Source organism: Camellia sinensis, chromosome 15 (assembly GCF_055761805.1).
Source record: "Camellia sinensis isolate YWXY chromosome 15, ASM5576180v1, whole genome shotgun sequence".
Taxonomy (NCBI): domain Eukaryota; kingdom Viridiplantae; phylum Streptophyta; class Magnoliopsida; order Ericales; family Theaceae; genus Camellia; species Camellia sinensis.
In genome coordinates, this window is record NC_138975.1 from 136,469,096 (window position 1) to 136,490,912 (window position 21,817).

General features: G+C 41.1%; 1 pseudogene; it reads left to right on the forward strand.

Moving 5' to 3' along the window:
* The first annotated feature begins 997 nt into the window (after window positions 1-997).
* Window positions 998-21,817, forward strand: part of LOC114258926 (PR5-like receptor kinase pseudogene) — a 71,004-nt pseudogene continuing 50,184 nt past the window's right edge.

Genomic DNA, 21,817 nt, shown 5'->3' on the forward strand with positions numbered 1-21,817 from the left:
GTCTTTAATGTTGGGTCAGTTGTTAAAGTCTCACTATTGAAAATTCTATGTCATAAAGTTATGGATAAAATCAAAAGAAGCTAGAAAAGAAAATTGTCACACCATGATTGCAATTAAAAAATTCCAAAAACAAACAATAAAGGGGAAAAATGTGTTATTTATTTATTTATTTATTTTAGATTGGGGGAAAATGTGTTGTTAAAGGACTAAAATGTCATTTTACTCCCAAAAGTGATAAAGAGTACGGAAAAAGATTCATGTAAATGAAAGATTAAAAAGAGAAAAGCAAAAGCGACAAACATCAAATTCGTACTGTTTCATTTAGCCTTCTAACAAGCTTAGAAAATGTTCTATTACTGCGACTAGGTTGCAGTTATTTATTTAATGCAGGCTTTGTTGCTTCAAAATTATGTCTCTTTAGACTGGTGTTTGGATTGTTGATTTACGTAGGGATTTAGAAAGGAAAATAGAAAATTAGTGAAATATGAATGAAATATACGTACATTTCACTCACCTTTTCTCTTTTTCTTTCTAAATTCCTATCCAAACACTACCTTAGTTAATGGTGTGGTGTTATGTTTTGCAGGTGAAAAGAAACAATTGACCTTGAAAGTTGCCATAGGTATGGCACTGGAATTTTATTCTATGTCTTTCCTTAATTTAGTAATGCATAAAAACTTTAATCATTTTGTTTTCTTTGTTCAAGGTTTGATCAATTTCATTATAACTAGAACATAGTGTATGATTCATGTTTGTTCGTAGTAATTTTCTGTGAACAACTGAGTTAGTTTTGATTTTTGTTAACATAATTCTTGCATTACTTCAAAAAAAAAAAAATATATTGGCTAGTCAGAGATTTTAACACTACTTGACTTCTTTTATTCTTTATGTAGTCATTTCAATGGTTGGAGTAACAATTTTATGTGCATTTCTGATTTTCCGGTTTAGAAAGAAAACCTCAACATACAAATCGATACTCTTTTGGAGGAAATCAACAATGGCAGATGATAATGTGGAACCTTTTTTTAAAATTAATGGATCCCTTTTGCCACAAAAATATAGTTACTCAAGAATAAAGAAAGTAACAAATTCTTTCCAAGATAAACTCGGGAAAGGCGGCTATGGTGATGTGTACAAAGGCAAGCTTCTTGATGGACGTCTGGTGGCTGTCAAGCTTCTAAATGAAACAAAAAACAGTAATGGAGAAGAGTTCATAAATGAGGTCACAAGCATTAGCAGGACTTCCCATGTCAACATTGTAAGCCTTGTAGGGTATTGTTTCGAGGGTCGCAAAAGAGCTCTTATCTACGAGTACATGCCTAATGGATCTCTTGAGAAGTTCATACACAACAACAAATCACAAGAGACAAATGGCCACTTGGAATGGAAAACAATGCACAAAATTTGTAACGACCCCAAATTAATACTATAAATCCCACTCAGAAGAGAAGTGAAAACAGAAACAATATGCTTTCATTCATCAGAGTTCGTATTACAAAAGATAATACATGCAATATACATTCATAGATGTACATCATGAATCTATAGCATGTAATACCAGTTAATGCTCAACAAAATAAATGCCATACGGGCTTACATCTTTCTAAGTCATTGCTTGGTTACAACAAAAGAGAGTCATAAGCTCTGTACATATAAAGCCCTAGGCTTGAACGAACATTAAATACAAAATAACAAAAAAGAGCCTTCGGCTCCAAGGTCCTCCCAAGCTACGTCCTTGGAGGAGGCATGTCACCGGTACCTGAAAATGGTTTCCCAAAGTAGGGTGAGCCAAAGCCCAGTAAAAATAATCTAACACAGTATATGAGAATTAACAAGATACAAGTATGACGCACATTTTCATTGTCCTACAACAATAACTTTCTCGAAAACCATAGTATGCCAAACTTACATTTCATTTCATTCATTTTGGTTCAATAGATACATCCACTGCATTTAATTCACCAAACAAAGGATACACCTCACAAGTTTCCAACAAATTAGAATCATCACACAATACATTCACTTCTATTTGCCATTTTACGGAAATTTTGTCTGCGGGAATTGGCACCCGTGTATACAAATGGTTTTCGGGACTTTCACCCTGGACACATAGGCCAACTCAGTTCAATGGAGTCCATCTCCTCTCTTCTCCTCAAAACATGGAACACATCCCCTTTCTCCTTCCAAATATCATGCATATACAATGTGTATCATTCATAATCATATTCAATGATAATGGTTAAAGGATTAGTTTCAATTCGCCAAATCCACATGCAATGTCTACAACAATCATGATTATCCTCCACCAATAGCCCAAAATAGTTATTTCTAAATAGATATACAATTTCTATATATAAATCCTTAAATTTTCCATAGGTGAGTGATTGAGGAAATCCAGCAACACCATTCATGTACACAACCTCCCAATTTCAGATTTTTCATAGCAATTTTGTTATTTATACAAAACAATTATTCAAGATATTTTAGGGCAGGCTCCCCATTTTCCAAATATTAACCCAAGCACCAAAATCATCTATTTTGACAAAAAATAATCTTATATCTAAACCCCATAATCATTTATATAACACTCACATAGAAACTCCTCTTTTCAAACTTGAACCCAAACCTTAGGTTTGCTCAAAACACCCCCAATCCTAACCGTTATAGCGATCCCGGTTTTTCCTTCTTTTGTATATTGTATTCCGGACTCGGTTCCGTGGATGTGCTGTTGTCTTATTCTCATTTCCATCATTTACTCTTTGTATTTGAGTCTTGGGTTGTGTTGGGCAGGTTTGAAACAGGTTGGTTGTGCTTTAAAACCAAAAGTTGATGCCCAGAATTTGGCCTTCACGCTCGAGTGGGGCTTTTGACGCTCGAGCGGGCCCTTTGATTTTTCTTCTCCGCTTGAGCAGGCGTTTTGACACTCGAGCGTGAATTTCCATCTCCCAGTATTTTTCTCTGCAGGTCTTTGTACGCTCGAGCGGGAGTTTTGACGCTCGAGCGTAACCCTTTGATTTTGTTCCTCCGCTCGAGCGGGGACCATCGCCTGCAAAACTTCTATGAGTGTGCATCCGACGCTCGAGCTGGTGTTTTGACGCTCGAGCGTGAGTCTGTGTCTGACGCTCGAGCGGGGGTTTCCACGCTCGAGCGGGGCGACTTTTATATCACTTCGGGATTTCACTTTTTGGATCACTTTTCAACATCCTTTCTCTCTCTTACTTTTCAAAAACCACCATTGGAGAGCTTCTCTCTCTAAAACCTCACTATCTCTCTAAGAAATCATCTAGCCCTAGTGATCTCCCACCTTTGGGCCTTTGTAAAAAGTGTTGATCTTGGTGTGGGCTACCTTTTGATCCGAAAATATTGGGGTTTGGAGCACTTCGAATTTCTTCATCTTCTTCCTTTGAGCTCCGAATTTGAGGTAGGGATTACTACTCATTTATATGATCTTTGACATAAATTTTTAGTCATTTTGATTTAATGTTGAAGTTGGGTGATTTTGGGTGTTAGGGTTTCTAAATGTATAAAGAGGGGTTTTGTTATTTTGACTCATAAATATATATTTTGGGTCTTAAAGTGATGGTATTGTTGTTGGTTGTTGATATTGGTGTCTTTGGGTCAAAGTTGGGAAAGAGGGAGGAAAGCCCTAATTTTTGTTATGAGTTAATTGATATAGTTAATTTGGGAATGTTATAGAAATACGAAATTGAGGTGGAAATGTTGAAATTTGCATAATATGAGATAGAATGGTGGAGTTGGATTTATTAATTGCTCACTTTGAAAATGTTGAATATATATCTGTTGAGGCATTTATTATCTGTTTAGAAATAAATGCTCTGGGCTATCGGTGGAGGATAGTCTTGGTTGTTGTAGACAATGCATGATGATTAGGCGAACTAAAACTAATCAATTGAATATGTCATCGAATATGACGGTTGGAATAATACATCAAATTTATGTATTGATTGATTATGTATATGATATGTGTTTATATACATTGTATTGTGTGGGAGGAGATAGGGGATGTACTCCACTGTTTAGGGGGAGATAAGGGATGGACTCCTAAACCGGATATTGTTTGGGAGGAGATAGGGGATGGACTCCATCGATACAGCTAATATGTGTATCTATTGAAGTATTGATACAGCAAATCTATGTATCATATATGAAGTACGGGAGTGTTTTATTTGAGATTGATACAACAAATTATGTGTATCTATTGTGAAGTATGAAGTGTTTAATTTGAGTTATTATCTCAATTGAAATGGAAGTACTGTTGATCTGAGATGTAATCTCATTTAAATTATTTGGCCAGGTTCTAAGCCATAGTTATGAATTGAGAAATTGGATAAGAAATGGAAAATGGAATGAAACATGGACACATTTGTCATGTAATTGAAATGGGTTGTGAATTGATTTATGTGAGTTAAACATTTATCAAATGCTAATGTTTTAGTTATTGCTCATATTATGTTTAGCATATCTCTACTGGGCGTTGGCTAACCCTATATGGGACATCATTTTCAGGTACAAGTAGTATGCCACCTCCAAGGACGTAGCTTGGAAGGCTTGAGGCTGTTGGACTCTTTTTGTTGTTTTTGTTGTATTACATGTATATCAAGCCAAGGGCTTATTTTGTGTAGAGTTAGTACGCTCTTTTTATAACCAAGTGTTGACTTGGAAAGTTGTAAGCCCGTAGGGCATTTACTTTTGTTGTCAACATGTAATACTTTTGGACTAAATACTCTGATGAATAGAAATATGTTTATATCTCTTATGTTTATGGATGTCGCGAATGCATGATTTATGGGTTTATTTTCAGGGCGTTACACTAACCATTTTCATATAACAACCTATAACCAAGTTAAAACCCATATTAAGGTGCAGAGTGTCCCTACCTCAAGTTTAGAAGACCAATGGAGTAAGCACGAAACTCCAACGACGTCGAAACCAAACTCCAATCGGATCAAAATGAAGCTCTCAAGATGCTCTACCCTTTTTCCAAAGACACTAAGGCGGAGAGATCAACGGATCTAGAAGAAAATGTAGAGAGAGAGTGTATGTAACGCCCCGAATTAACCCAACACCAACTAGGTACATTAACAAACATCCATTAAGGAATAATAGCAAGATTCCAACCTTTACACCATTAATCAAGAAGGTTTGTACAAAAGTCCCACATGCGAATTATACATTCAAAGGTATAAAAATACACGAACCTATATCATGTAGAACATCAAATCCCAAAAAAAAAAAAAAAAAAATGCCCTCATGGGCTTACAATTTCCAAGGCTTAAGCCCGGTTACAAAAAAATGGTTTCACAAACCCATACATTTAAAGCCCTTGGCTAGTAAATAAATCACAACAAAATGGAGTCATTTACTCTTCACAAAAATATTTCCACGCCCTCAACTCGGCGGGGTCACCACATCTTTTCCTGCACCAAAATCTCATAGGGGTGAGTATAAAACCCAGTAGAAAATCCTTAACAAAGTATATACATTTATGCAGGATTTCTAATATTAAATGCAAATGCCATGCAATGCCAATTAAAAGAGGATTTCATTTACATGCCCTTTAAAAAGTCACCATGTTCAACAAAAGTTTGAAATCTCAACAATTCTGAAATTTACAATTTTATTCAATGGAGCAGTAAATATGACTCAGGTAATCCCTAGGTTGGTGTCCGCAAGTAAGCTCAACTAGCACTACCAAAAACCCCACTTTACCGGTTGCTAACCAGACTCCACGCGTGTTTTCGGTCTTTCACCCCAGGCACTCAGGCCAACTTATCAATTTCATCTACACCTCCAATCCGGACTTACCAATGTATTTACCCCATGACATTTCCATGATTTCATTTCATGATATTGTTTTCTCAATACAAACGTTCCAAACTCATTTCAAGGTGCAAAATTATTAATTGAAAGAGAATATAATGCAATAATTAACAATGCTACATAACAATTCTCATCTTTAAGTGTCTCAACAATAACATAATGTTAACCAAAATTCCCATTTTTCCTCCCCTCAATGCCATTTCACAAATTGGCCATATGTTCAATTGAAGCTATCAACACATAGCAACATTTCTTCATTTTGCGCAATTCTCAACAATTTAGTCCCTTCAAGACTATATGCAATATTTTGAACATCAACTTCCAAGATTTACAATCCTCATATTCCATGGAATTCCACAATGTACCAATTCATAGCTACATGTGCATATGCATTTAACAATAATTTCAAGTTTGGTTTCCAAAACCCTCATTCATCAAGAAGTTATCATGTTTACCACAACAACATAAAATTCTCACTCACTCTTTCATTTAATCCAAGAAAATTCCATAAATCCCCTCATTATTTCCAAAACCCCCAATTTCTAGGTTTTCCACAAAAACCCCAACATTTTCTCATCTCTTTTCAAAACCTCACTAAATACATCAATCTCAACCCATGTGGTTCAACATTTCAAAAAAATCTTTAAAAAGAACAAAGATAGATTTCTTCTACAAGACCATCAATTTTTTTTTGTGCCAAGAACCCATTTTCGAAATAAACCAAGAACTCTCAAAATCAACCAAAACTTGCAAAAACATATATATAACTCTAAGTAATTCCCTACCTTAAGTTTGATGAAGAGATCGATGAAACCCTAGGATCAAATGGTGTAGAAATTCGATCTTCACCATACAAAGTGAAGCTCTTGCTTTGCTCTTCAACTTTGATGTAGGAACTTGGGTTAGAAATGCAATAGATCCAAAGAGATCAAGAATTCTAAGTGTTTTGGTGTATGGAATGTAGAGAGAAGGGAGAGGAAATGATTTTTAGACAGAGAGAGATGGGCTAAAAGTGATACACACACAACCCTAAAGAGAAAAAAACGGAGATTTCGGACTGCCAGCGTCCTGCACGTGCGGAGCCTGCTTCCTGCACATGCGACACTGATCCCCGTACGTGTGGCCCTCAAATCCGCACTTCACCCCGCACCTGCATATAATGCAATGTGCAAGGTTGGAAATGACACACCTCCTCGCACGTGCGGCTTGATCTCCTGCACATGTGGCCCTCTCCCACACGTGCAGCCCAAGGCCCCGCATGTGCGGACTTGGTCTTTCCGACCAAGAATTTCTCAGCTCAATTCTAGGCACTTTCGGACCTAACCTTGCACTCTCCGGAACCAGAGAAATACAACACCGAGAAAAACATAAACAAAATTTGAGAAGGATTCCCGTACACAACAAACCCAAGCGATTAATAAGACTCCAAGTTAAGCTGACATCCCAACATAACCAACTCAAAGTTAAACGAGGGAAAGAAAAAGAAAATGAAACATGTAGTGCACCCGGTCATCACAGTGTATTTTAGAAAGAGAGAGTCTCACTTTAGGGTTTTTGGAAGAAAAGATTTGAAAAAGTGATGTAAAAAGTCATTTTCGCGATCTGATATAAGCACAGTCTGCTCGAGGGCAAGAGTTGACGCTCAAGCGTCAGACACAATAAGTTGTTTCGCTCAAGTGCAAGAGTTGACCTGCTCGAGCGCAGAATACACACATCCAATACTTTTACAGATGACAGAAAAACTACTCGAGCGCCCACGCTCTCGAGCGTAGGAAACGCCACTCGAGCGTGGAAAATACCCCTCCAGTACTTTTGCAAACGTGCAAAGTTCTGAGAGTTTGCAAATCCTGCTCGAGCGAAGGACCAAAATTCTGGGCAACACAAGGTTTGAAAACCAAGCAACCAACTTGTTCCAAACACACTCGAACATCCAAATAACCAAATTTAAGAAGGAATAAAGAGCAAAAGATAACGAACGACATACAGAAACCATAAACCCGAGTCCGGACTACCACAAGTATCAGGTCAAAACTGGATCATTATAACCTTCCCCCCTTAAAGAATTTTTGTCCCGGAAATTTCAAATTAAGTTTTAAAACACAGTTAAAACTAATTATGACAACGATAATCATTCAATTCCATCACCATAACCCACTCATCGGTCATCTATTCCCAATAACAAGTTGAATAATATCTACAATTCATACTTTCCTAAATCATGTGCAATGTTTAATCAAAATCCAAGTTCTTTTTTTGAAATTTATACGGCATATACAATGCTCCCAAAAGTGATACAACATACTCAATATTTCACATTCTTAAAATATGTACAATGCTTATATTGAACTCATGATTCCAAACTCCCATAACATATACAATGTTCTCATAATTTAAGAAATACAATGTTATTACATTTCATTAACATAATCAAAATCTCAATACATGCACAGGCATCAACAAATAAGTCCAAATATTTCTCTCACACTTCCAATTCACGCTCCCAAGTCACTTCCTCAACCCCATGATGTTTCCACAATATTTTTACCAAAGGAATTGTCTTGCCTCGCAAGACTTGGTCCCGGGTATCCAAGACTCTCACCGGTCTCTTCTCATACGAGACTTCCTCGTTTACCTTTAAGTCAGTCCAATCTAATACATGTGATGGATCCGGCTTATACTTCCGAAACATGCTAATATGAAATACATCATGGACTCTGAAAAGTTGTAGCGGCAATGCCAAACGGTAAGCTACTTCTCTGATCCGTTTGAGGATCTCAAAAGGCCTGATGAATCAAGGGGACAACTTCCCACTCCTTGCGAATCTCATCAAACCCCTCCTAGGTAATATTTTCAAGAACATATGATCGCCCACCTCAAAAGACAAGGGTCTCCTCCTACGGTTGGCATAACTTTTCTGATGACTCTGGGCCGTAATCAACCTCTTACGGATAAGCACGACCTTCTCCATCGTTTCCCAGATCAACTTCGGGCCCAACATAGGTGCGTCACCCACCTCGGCTTAGCACACTGGAGATTTACACGGTCAGCCATACAAGGCCTCAAACGATGCCATGCCAATACTCAACTGAAAGCTATTATTATAGACAAATTCTACCAAGGGCAAGTGCCTCTCCCAGGAACCCTTAAAATCAAGGACACACCCCCGAAGCATATCCTCTAAAATCTAAATGGTACGCTCTGACTGCCCGTCAGTCTGAGGATGATACGTTATGCTAAAAGTTAGTCTAGTGCCCAAGAAACTTTGTAGGCTTTGCCAGAATCGAGCTGTAAAAAGTGGATCTCTGTTTGATACAATCGTTACTAGGACCACGTGCAACCTCACTATGTCCTGAATATACAAGTCAGCAAGGAAATCTACTGAGTCACTCACACGCATTGGTATAAAGTGCATCGACTTGGTTAACCGGTCAACTACCACCCAAATGGCATCACTGTCCCGTTGAGTTCTAGGAAGACCCACAACGAAGTCCATCGTAACATGCTCCCATTTCCACTTGGCTATAGGCAAGGGTTGCAACAAACCCGCTGGTCTCTGATGTTCGGCCTTCACTTGCTAACAAGTAAGGCACCTCGATACAAACACCGCCACATCCTTTTTCATACCCCTCCACCAAAACTGGCGACTAAGGTTGTGATGCATCTTTGTGCCTCCCCGATGCACCGCAAGGCGTAAATGGTGAAACTCTCGGAGAACTTCCTCTCGGCAAGACTTTGGTATAAACAAGTGGTCACGGTATCTCATACTCAGGTCGGGATACACATTCAAGCCTATTTTTACCTTTCCATTGGAGATCTTCTCCCGGGGGGATTCTACCTCAAGGTCACCCTTTTGTGCTTCGATCACCCAGTTCACAAGCGTGGGTTGCTGTAGACGCGCCCGAACGTCCCGGAAAAATCCCGTTTTGTTCATTGGGCTCACTATAGTTCGGACTCAATGTCATGGTTCTGAATCTAATCTCACAAAGTGCAATGCAAAATCGATAAATCACCAAAGAGTCCAAATCCGGTAAATCGTTTTGAAAAACTGATTTTAGAAAGAAGTGTCAAACATGGACTGCTTTGCCAGATACAGAGTCGCCACCTAAATATTTTATTTTGGAGGAATTTAGGAAATCTTGACTCGTGCCTAAGGCCACGTGTCCGTCATCACCAAAGTTGCCTCGGCTCAGGAACTTGGGTACGATTGGGGAAGGTCATTTCATGAGCACCCCCGCTCGTCCGATCAAAGATCGGCCACTACTAACCATGATATCTTGTTTTTGAAAACACATGTGCTCTTATTCTGGTTATTAACCTAGAATTACTATGTGATGCGCACAGCATACAAGTATAGACTAGATTGCCTTAGTTGGAACAAAGCATCGCATATCCGTTTGTTTTGAAAATGCATTGAAGTTTGCTACTCGCAAGTAGGCTAAAACACGGGTTTCGATGAATTATTCCAATTCAAGCAACCCAACTTTCACCCACAAGCATTCAGGCAGTTATATCACATAAGCACATAGCCTCATGGTAAGCATGCTATCATGGCAGTTACTCATACGCATGCAAGGATGCTAAAGCATAAACACTTACCGAGTACTCCGAGCCAAAGAAAGAAGCTAATTAGAAAACATGCATGAATCCTAACTATGCTGAGATGCCTAATGCAACACATGCAAGAATGCAACTAAGATAGGCTCGGTTATTCTAAGATGGCATATGAGATGCTACAGGTAACATGTATTCAACTTGGAATTGAAATACGATGCAGTTAGTATGATGCGTAGAGCCCGATGCATGCAAAACAGATGAATGGATGCAAACATATGAGCATAAGGATGCTAATTGAAACGTGCCCTAAAACTAACCATCATATGCTGGTGAATAAAAGGGAGAAAGACGTGGGGTTGGAAGACATACATCACACACACGCACACTTATTACAACATTGCCCTCTCTCGGGGGGTCCAAATAAATAATACATAATTGAATTAACTAATTATTACACAACACTAGCTAATTAACAAATTAACTAAACTAGCATGAAAACTATGTAAAATAGGCTGCCTCAGCTCTGCTTTGAATGATAAAGGGTGCATGCATGCTCGAGTCGCCTTGTCGAGAAATCCATCACGATGCCCCGGCTCGCCTTTGTTTGCAATTGATTTCAGAAACTTGCACAAAGCTCCAAGGAGATGAAACTCTACCCTGGGAATCTAGAGGGAGGCTGCCGACCAGCTATAGGCATTGGAGACCACCTACCGACCACCCTTCGTGGTGAAAACCAGAAAAGGTGGTTGGCTTGCCAGAAAACCTGGTCGGTCGACCAGTTTCTTCTCCTGGTTTCTGCATTTTCTGCAACAAAGGCAAGAGAGAGAGAAAGCAAGATATTTGCAACACATGTGTGCACGACCACTCTCCCTGTCATTGCATAAGCTCTAGGGAGTGTAGTCTTTGATCCTCGGGCCACCAATCTCACATCTCGATGCATGATGGCTGAGGAGTTGGGTTGCACGACTCAATGTGAAATGAATACACAGATAAACACATAAATGCCTAAACTCCATCATGTGTTAGTCAAGAGTGTCGGCGACCGAGAATCGAGGCACGTTTCATCACTTGGAGTATAAAACGTCCCTCGTTTCTCGTTTTTAGACTAACTCCTACTCCAAACACAATGCAACAAGTAGAATGGCATGCACAATGCGATCTCAAGCATGCAATCCTAAGGCGATGCAACCAAGTCATGCAAACATGCAAAGGATGAGGTGGAAACATGCAAACTAGCATACGCAATGCTACGAACTAACAATGGCATACTCAATGCACATGATACTATATGTCATACACAATGCACATGTGAAGACTATCATACACAATGAAGTGAACAAGGCATGCGCAATGCAATGATCAAACATGCGACAACGCGGCATACTCAATGCTATGAACTACAATGGCATACTCGATGCAAAATGGACTTAAACCAAAATGAATGGGCCTCAGCCACACCCAAATCAGTGGCCATACATGATGAAAATGAGGCAACAAAACACATACAAACATGCAAGACGCAAGGGCCCAAAGCCTAGGCCACAAGATATGACTGTATGAAAGCATGGAAATGATGAAATATGGCATACAACAACACATGTTCCAGCTTTGAAATGACATACAAAATGGTCCCGAATCATGCAAACAACTCATGTGATGCATGTTGAATGGCTCAAATACCGAAACTAGTGAAGTGCATTACACTAGAGGTATGCAAAGCAATGCCGAAATGAACAAACCAACCCCAAACAGTCCCTATGTAGGCCCAAAACAGTGGCAAAATGGACTAAGATGATGGCTTGAAGTGCACAAAAATGAAGCTCATGCAATGGCCCATAAATGATGATGGCTTGAAATGCACAAGTATGCATGGCAAGCATCATTAGACCAAGAGGCCTCAAAAAAGAGCTAAGGCAGCCCAAAATATGAACAAAATCATTTTGAAGTATGGCCAAAATATGCTAGAACGGAGGGCCAAAATAACATGCATTGTGAGCTAATGAACATGAGTTACACTACAAGCATATGAAGCATGTGAAGGACTACCAAACCAAGCAAAAACAGAGTCATTGCATGCCAAATGATGGCCAAAAACCCACTGAAACAAGACCCATACATGCAAGAATGACATGCTCCTTTAATAAGCCATGGAAGGGATTACTCTACACATGCAAGAAGCAAGCAAAAGGGGACCAAACCAGCTATGGTCAGAGCCTAGGCAGGTCCTAGAAGTCACCAAAAAGTGCCTGAACTAGGCCTCCAAATGGTATGAACATATGCTCCTTTGATAGGCCAAAAATGCTAGTAAACAAGACAACAAGAGAGAGGGTCACCCCTCTCTGATTTAGGCTCTCAAAACCACATGCTCACCACTAAAAATCCATTGGATTTCAGTGGTAGGAAGGCCAAGCAAAGATTAAATCAAAGGCTTTATGGCATGGCACAAAACAAGGCTATTTAAAGCATGCAAAAGGGTAGATGACCTTCAACACCAAAATGGTCTTAAACAAACATCAAAAGGAACTCAAAACAAGACTTTTTTCAGTTGACAACAAAGCTCAAATAAGCATGCAAGTTTGGCTAAGAGAGTGATCAAGACAAAGCTTTAAAAGAGGGAAAAGAGATTACCCTTGAAGCTCAGCAAAACCAGCAACTTCTCCAGCCCAAAACCAACTCTTTAACATCTGAAAATACCCTCCAAGAACCTCAGATCAATGGTGGAGGTGTGTGTCTATGAGGTGTGCTGCAATAGGCCAAGAACAATGCACTTTTGAACCCCAAAATGTAGAGATATAGAGAGGGATATATATTTTGCCCTAAACAAATTTTTTGGAACCTGGTATAAGGAGAGGGAGGCCCTCTCTTATAGAGGAGCAAAGGTTCAAGCTTTCTCAAGAAGCTAGAGCAAAGGTCCAAGCTTCCTCAAGAAGCTAAAGCAAGGGTGCAAATCCTCCATACACGTGTATGGAGGATACAGTCTGTGTCTTCCAGCTGGCACAGCTAGCAATAACTCACAGAGACAAAACTGGAGGAAGCAGGCTGACCAGTTAAGGTGGTCGGCCGACCAGGGTGACTGGTCTCCCTCAAGGAAAAGTGGTCAGCCAGCCCATTTGATGGTCTCCCAACTGAATGCAAGCTAGTGGTATGGTGGGAGACCAGCAAATGTGGCTCAAAAATCAAGGAGACCAGTTTTCCGACAAGAAAATCAGTTGGCGGAGAGAGAAATGGTCTCCAAGAGAAAAGGTGGTCTCCCACCCTTGTACCACCTTCCAAACAATGAAAACAAGGTTCATGCCAAAAATAAACCAACACCGATGCAAAACGAGGGTTTGGGAGGCAAAACGCGCGGCCGGGTGCCCCGAAAACAGGCTGTTAAACACCAAAATTGGCGTGCGACCACAAAGGTGGTCTCCCGGGCCGCAGTGTCCCTCTAGACAGAGGAAACAAGGTGTGTGCAAAAAATCGTGCCAAACGGAGAATGTTAAGCTATTCCGAACTAAGGCGCGCGGCCGACGGCTCCAAAAACTGAAAACTGGTCTCCAAACGGGAACAGTGGCCTGCGACCACGAAAAGTAGCCTACGGCCACTGAGGGATGGTCTACAAGACCTCTCCCTACCTCTGGGAAGAGAAAGCAAGACCTGGTCTACAAACCGAGGCAAAGCATAAAAGGGTCCCAAGGTCCGGGGGGTAAGGACCTCAGTCGAAACTCCGAAACCTCAGAACGAGCACAACATGCGCAATCATCGAGCGCTCAATCGATGACGTCTGAGTCTTAAGGTCAGTCAAAAATGGTGTATCTACAGTTGCCCCTCTTTGACAGAACTCGAAAGTCATAAGTGATGGGAGTGAATGTTAAAGCCCAGAGACGACCCATTTTTGACAAGGCCGAAGACTTAGACAAACAGGCGAGATAATCAAAGAAATGTGCCCGCAGGTAGGGGCAAAATGCAAAGGGGTATGCACAAGACCGAACATAACTTATGATCATGCAAAGCACGCTGTAATGAAGCAAATATACACAATAAATGCAACAGTTTAAGCAAATGTTATGCAAAGCAAGTAAACACGAGCCAAACCACATCTCATGCAGAAAGGATGTAAGAAGATTATGCAATCTTAGCGAGCATGTGCAATAGATACACAAAAGTGAACGAAGGGTGATAGATACACAAAGTGAGTAAGCATGTGCGATAGACACACAAAAGTGAAGAGAGTGTGATGGATACACTATACGAATAAAGTGTGATTGATACACTAAGTGAAGCAAAGTGTGATAGATACACAAAGCGAAATGAGTGTGATGGATACACTAAACAAATATGTGATAGATACACTAAGCGAACGTGTGTGATGGATACACAAAGTGAGCATAGTGTGATTAGACACACAAAGTGATACACAAAGTGAAGCCAGTGTGATGGATACACTATATGAGGCAAAGTGTGATGGATACACAAGGTGAGCGTGTGACAGATACAGTAAGCAAATGTGTGATAGATACATAAAGTGAACGTGTGATGGATACACAAAGCGAGCGTGTGATAGATACACAAAGTAAACGTGTGATGGATACACAATGTGAGTGTGTGATAGATACACAAAGGGTGAACACAAAGTGTGATAGATGCACTTAGTGAACAAAGTGTGACGGATACACAGAAGGTGAACACAAAGTGTGATAGATGCACTTAGTGAACAAACTATGATAGATACACTAAAGGTGAACACGAAGTGTGATAGATGCACTAAGCGAACAAGTGTGATGGATACACAAAAGGTGAACACGAAGTGTGATAGATGCACTAAGTGAACAAGTGTGATGGATACACAAAAGGTGAACACGAAGTGTGATAGATGCACTAAGTGAACAAGTGTGATGGATACACAAAAGGTGAACACAAAGTGTGATAGATGCACTAAATGAACAAGTGTGATGGATACACAATAGGTGAACACGAAGTGTGATAGATGCACTAAGTGAACAAGTGTAATGGATACACAAAAGGTGAACACAAAGTGTGATAGATGCACTAAGTAAGCAAGTGTGATAGATACACTAAAGGTGAACACAAAGTGTGATATATGCAGTAAGTGAACAAGTGTGATAGATACACAATAGGTGAACACAAAGTGTGATAGATGCACTATGTGAACAAGTATGATAGATACACTAAAGGTGAACACAAAGTGTGATAGATGCACTTAGTGAACACAGTGTGATGGATACACAAAAGGTGAACACAAAGTGTGATAGATGCACTAAGTGAACAAAGTGTGATGGATACACAAAAAGTGAACGACCTTAAACGGAACTTCTTTGAATGAACCGTACATACAATATCGCCTGGTTGCGTCAGTTTCAAATGAACCGTACATACAATATCGTGCATGAATGAGAAAGAAACTTCATAGGTACAATGCAATACAATGCATGATGTTTAAGGAATGCAATAAACAAACCTAGCGGCGCTTTAGAAAGCACCTCATGGGGTGAGTGGCGATGAACCACTCTACTCTGACGGGGATCTCCCCTCGTTCTCTTCGAACACTTACCTTCAACTTACAGTACAAAGGCTCTAAAATACTGACAAGGGTTCTTCACGTAGAACACTTTGGATGCTGCCTTTCTTCCTGATCATATTCACAACTTTCCCTATTCTCCAACGGGGTGATAGACTAGGTTAGTTCAGTATCCAGAATTGAGGTGCATACACGCTATCTCAACCTATAGGGCTTCCATACAGGTTTCAAGCCGAGGACACACCTCTGGGTATTTAAACTAGACCTTAGTCTCGGAAATCCCGAACCTTTGCGTTCTAGGCAACAACTATTCGAACTCTAGTTTCCACCGTCGCAGTTAGTCTCCTAGGAACTCATTGCGAACACAGCCAAGATGCCTCTAGCAGGGAATGGTACTCAGGGAGAGCACTTTTGATCGCCATTCTGGCTTGAAGTAGACTTGATCTTGAGCTTGAGGTAGAGGCACACTCATACTTCGGAGCATTGGCAAGACCTGAAGAGGTACACACGGAATGCAATCTCGGAACTTATTGAAGTCGAAACAAACTCAGATACCCGACATTTTCCCTCTTTTCTTTTGCTTTGCAGTCTGGAACCTATATAGCTTCAGATAGGCCCTGGTTTTACTGTTCCCGCATGACCTGGGTTGAACCTTGTGGTTTTACGAAAGATCGAATCTTGTTTTGCACAGATGTGGAGAACGGCACGGCACTCAGAGCGCAAAACAATTTTATTTCTGAAATTGAGAGATGGGTTCTTGACCGGGGTATTGAGCCTACGACTGAACACAACGCACTATGACTCAATAACGGAAAACAAAAGGTAAACAACCTAAACACATCGAGTAACACTCGAAACGACTTAAAACAAGAATCAAGATAAAACAAAAAGGCACGACACTCAGACGTGCACAAGGAGCCTGTTTCTCTGAGTATTGTTTCCTACCCTTTCTCATTTGTGATTCTCACATCACTTAGCTCTCAGGCTCTATTTTTTTTTTTTTCTGAAAAAGCCCTTTTCCTCACTTTTCCTCTCAGAGCACATCTCTCTATTCTTCAATCTCTCATTTTTTATCCCTCCCCTGGGTGGTTGATGGATAAACAAGAAGTTGCGGGCTCTTGCCCCTAGCATTCTGCTAGATTCTCTTTCTTCTGCTCACAACAGTGAACTTCCCCTATAGAAGGGTTGTGATGCGGCTGGATGTGCAGCAGATCTGCAATTGACATTGGTTAACGATGCTCTTACTATGGAGTTTGGACGTGATTAGATCTGTCCAGATGAGGGAATGGAATATCCTACTCCATTCCAGTTCGTGCTTCGCACTTAGCTTGATACCTTGCTGCTTGGAGGATTAGAGAACTTTCGGCATTTTGCTATTAGTTTCTGTTGTGCCCTTTTGTGGCAGATACGGTGCCTTTTCTGGCAAGTATGTTGACAATAGGGAGAAGACAGAACACCTGACTTAACTATGCCCCTAGTTCATTATTTTGACCATTTTTTGTTTTTGACGTTCTGCTAAAACAATTTTGACCAACATGAGAGTTAGATTAACATGCTTGTTCGATTTTCTGATTTAAAATCATGCAAGTTAGGTAATGAGCATTGAAAATTTTCCTTTTTGGGTTCAAGAAAATGGTTCAGTTTTGGAAAAATGGAATAATTTTCGAGAGAATTAATCAACCTCAGTAAAAATTCTCAAAAACTATTTTTGCAAATGGCCACTGCTTGACCAACGCAGGATTTACTCTTGTGATGCACAACCTCAGATCCAAAACAATGGAAAATTTCCCCTTCTCTGAACGACACTGCGTGGCAACTGAAAGTTGCCCCTAGTCTGAATAGCGCCGCAGCACGTGGCAACCAGTCCTCATAGTGACAATTACAACCAAATTCTCGGATACAGAGAAGACAAAGATGACCAGAACCATCACATGGACACAGTCAAATTTGAAGTGTTTTACGACTGGACTCCAGAATGAAGTTGCCTACGTATCCCAAACATGGGAATCAAGCCTTACGTAGTTCGGGGTTAAGGTACACTCGGGTATTAACCTCTCCTTTTATGCTCTAACTTTTGTCAAGGCCGCCCTTCCGGGTTTTCAACCTTATGAGCTATGTTCTTCTTTTCTTTTCAATTCTTTTCATTTCTTTTCTACTTTTTTCTTTTTCATCTTTTCCTTTCATTTTCTTCATTTTTCTTCTTTTCCTTTTTTTTTTCATTCTTTGCATTTTTCTTTCTTTATTCTTTTTCTTTTTTTTCTTGCTCTAACTTTTGACTGGGTCGCCCTTCCGGGTTTTTGGCCCAGCGAGCCTCTCAAGGGTAAAAGTGTAGCTTTGTCCATGTCAAATGGTTTTGAGATCCTGAAGTCATCTGAATCCAGGAGAATGGTTGTTGTTCGCTGACGATGCAGGAGTCCATCCAATGGGGGGCTGAATTTGCCTCCAGTGTTGTGGATTGGAACTTGGTTGTCCTTCAGCAATACTTTCTTCTTTCCCCCTTCTGGGATTTGGCATTCTTGCCAGTCTTCCCTGGTTTGCAGAAAAGACCCATCTTTGACTCTTCGAGCGCATCTGACATTTTTGCCCCTAGTTCAAGGGCTGCTTTTGATCTAACTTCGCAAGCTTCCTTTGACGACATCTGATCTTCTTGATTTGACTTCCCCGCCCCTAGTTCGAGGGCTGCTTCGAATCTGGCCACGTAGGCCTCACATTGTAGTTGACCGTTGAACATTCTAAATTCAAGTTCAAGGTTTGAAAGTGAGAGGTCGAGTCTCGGGGTTGAGAGCGATCCTAAGCTGCACAATCTCAAGAGCGATTCCCCACAGGTCTTCGTAGGACCGCGCAAAACATTTTTTTGAAATCTTTTAAGAAAGCGACTAGTCGCTCGCGCTGAAGACAGTGCGGAACCAATCTGGATCAAGCCAGGATCCTTCTCAGTACTCACATTAACAAACATGATCTCATTCATTATGGGCATCTCTTTTTCTCTCAATTGATCAAAAAAAATTTTAAAAATCCAGAGGAATTGCTCCCTTTTTGTTTTCGTCACAATGTTCAAAAACGTTTTGAAAAACTTGGGTCGATGTAATGACTTAAAGGCACAGAAGAGCAGGTGAAAAGTACTGCCGTTTCATTCAAGTTCGCTGGCACAATAGGCTCAAAGCAGAAACAAGCATAAAAGCATGAAAACCGCAGCTGTTTCAATTAGATCTTCTGGTGTAACTGGCTCCCCAGCAGAAACAGACTCAAAAGAAAGCGAAAAAATAAACACAAAAAAAAATAGTGATATCCGAGGTAACGCCCCCCGGATCACCCGACTCTAACAAAACAGGACTGACTTGATACAACAAGACAGACCCAACTGACTCAATATGAAAAGACTGACTCTATATAACGGGACAGACTCTAAACAACATAACAAAACTGACTCAATACTCGAGCCAAAAAGTACAAAAACCAGCATTCACAAATGCTCAAAATAGTGCGTGCCATATGCCACATCTGGAGTAAACTGAGTGCCGCTCGCAGGTGGTTCATCCCCTGATCACATATTCGTACTATCCCCCAAGTTCACTGATCCAGTGGCGATAGACTTTGCTGAGCTGGTGCAGCGATGACCTTGTTGTCAAACAGATCTTGTACATCATGGCGAAGACGAAAGCAACTGTCAGTGTCATGACCGGTTTATTGATGGTAGGCACAGTATTTAGTCTGGTCATGCTTTGGAGGGATAGGATCGGGTAGAGGCCGTTGTTCCAACGGTTTCAGATATCCTTTCCGGAGTAAGACCTCTATATAAAGTGGGGTAAAAACCCTCTTGACTCGAGATGGATATTTGGTTTTTTGTGAGCTACTTCCGGACGCACCGGTGAATGAGGTAGCTGTTTTTGATACGGTGGTAGTGACCATGCCCACTTCAGAAGATCTTGCAGCTCCATCACCACTGGTGGTCGCATTCGAACTGCGGGAAAACGCCCTCCTGGGCTGCTCTTTCTCCTGGTCAATGAGGCCCTGCTTCATAGCATCCTCGATCTGTACCCCCATCTCATGTAAATCTGAAAAGGTGGGGAAGGGGAGAACAATCATTTTCTGCATAAGCTTGGGCTGGAGATTGCGCACAATCATCTGAATCTGATCTTTGTCAGTGGGCCTAGTGGTCATCATTGAGGCCTTGGCCCTCCACTGGGTTACGAAGTCAGAAAAACTGTCCTTAGGCTCCTGCCTAGTCGTCTCGAGATCACGGGTTGTAATCTCAATCTGCATGTTATAGAAGTATTAAGCTATGAAGGCCTCAGCCATCTCCTCCCAATTCCACTTGACGGAATCTTCCAATTTGCATACCAAATGGCCGCTACACCCGACAGGGTTCGGCCAAACAAAGAAAGCTTCTGTAATCCGGTGAGGCCCATCGGCCTTAGTATGTCCGAAAACAGCCGCAAATGCACCATGGGATCCCCAGATCCGTCAAAGCGGTCAATATGTGGCATCTTAAACCGATCCGGCAAAGTTACGGCCGCATCGGTATACCCATCCTCCATGTCCAGAATGGACTCCGCACCTTGAGATTTCTTGAACAGCTTTTCAAGCTTGCTCAATTTTGATGCCGTGGGGTCCACTTCGAACTCAAAGGGGGAGTCTGGTAGATTGATAGGCGTGGGTGCCTTGGATAGTTGAGGTAGAATCGAGGGCGGAGGTGGCCCCGTTGGGATGTCTGTATCCTCTTGGACATTCTGGACATTTGCCGTCTCTCTGGCTATTGGGACTCTTGGTGGGGGAGGAACCTGGTATGGAGCAGATACTCCAGTTTGCTATTGTAGCCTGGCAATTAACTCTGCCTGTTGAGCCATGACCTCGGCCTGTTGTTTGGCAAATTCGGATTGACGAACAGCGTCCTGGTGCATGGTTTCCATACTTTCTTGGAGTTGACGCATTATCTCTTCCATTCCTGCCATACTACCCTGATCAAACTGATCAATTGGTATATCTGTCTCTGTGGTAAAAGCAGATATCTCAACCCAACTGCACATAGGTGAGATGGATAATGACTGTTGATCCGAAGACTGTTGAACTGATGATCTGTGCCTGATTGGCCTTTTCTTGCCTTACCACTGGCGAAGGAAACACTGGTTGCTCTGAACTGAATCTCTGACCTGACAAAGTCTATCAACAAAAGTTCAATGTACCCGGGGGATGTCGGAGCCTTCTGAAGCTATAGTTCTAGGACTACCTAGCAAAAGAGAAAACATACAGCATCTCAGCCTGATTTACCAGAACAGATTTGAGCAAAGTTGATGATAGTGCTCTCTACTGAACTCTGCCCCAAATTCTGCCTGTAAGCTGATACCCTCAGGTAAAACTGAATCCCAAATATTGGTGCCCTCAGGCCTGATACCCAGACTTGCAAACTGATACATGCATTCCTGTAGAGGCACACTCTAAAAGCACATAGCAAGCAAGTGAGAGTCAAAACACCCCTATGTTGGGATAGGGTTTCCCTGTCCTATTTTGTTAGGAGCTAGGGTTTCACTACGCACGCAGTTTCAAACAACCTACAATCGGGTAAGTAACCTGTCCTAATTTGAAATGGTCACTATGGATTCCGATATGCACTAGGTCGAATGGTCAAAAAGGGTGCCCCGGTAAAAATCGGGGTTTGTATTCCCATCGTGGCAGAGCCCGTAACCGGTCAGCCTTATGGCACGCAGCCTCCGGCAAATCGTTCAGGAATAGTAGATGGCAAACATGGTGTCCTAGGCGCACCAATGCAAATGCAATGCAAAGAGACACATAAGTGTAATCAAAACAAGATATCATGAGTTCGAGTCAAGTTCGCTAAATCCCCAGCAGAGTCGCCAGAAACTGTAGACGCGCTCGAACATCCCAGGAAAATCCCATTTTGTT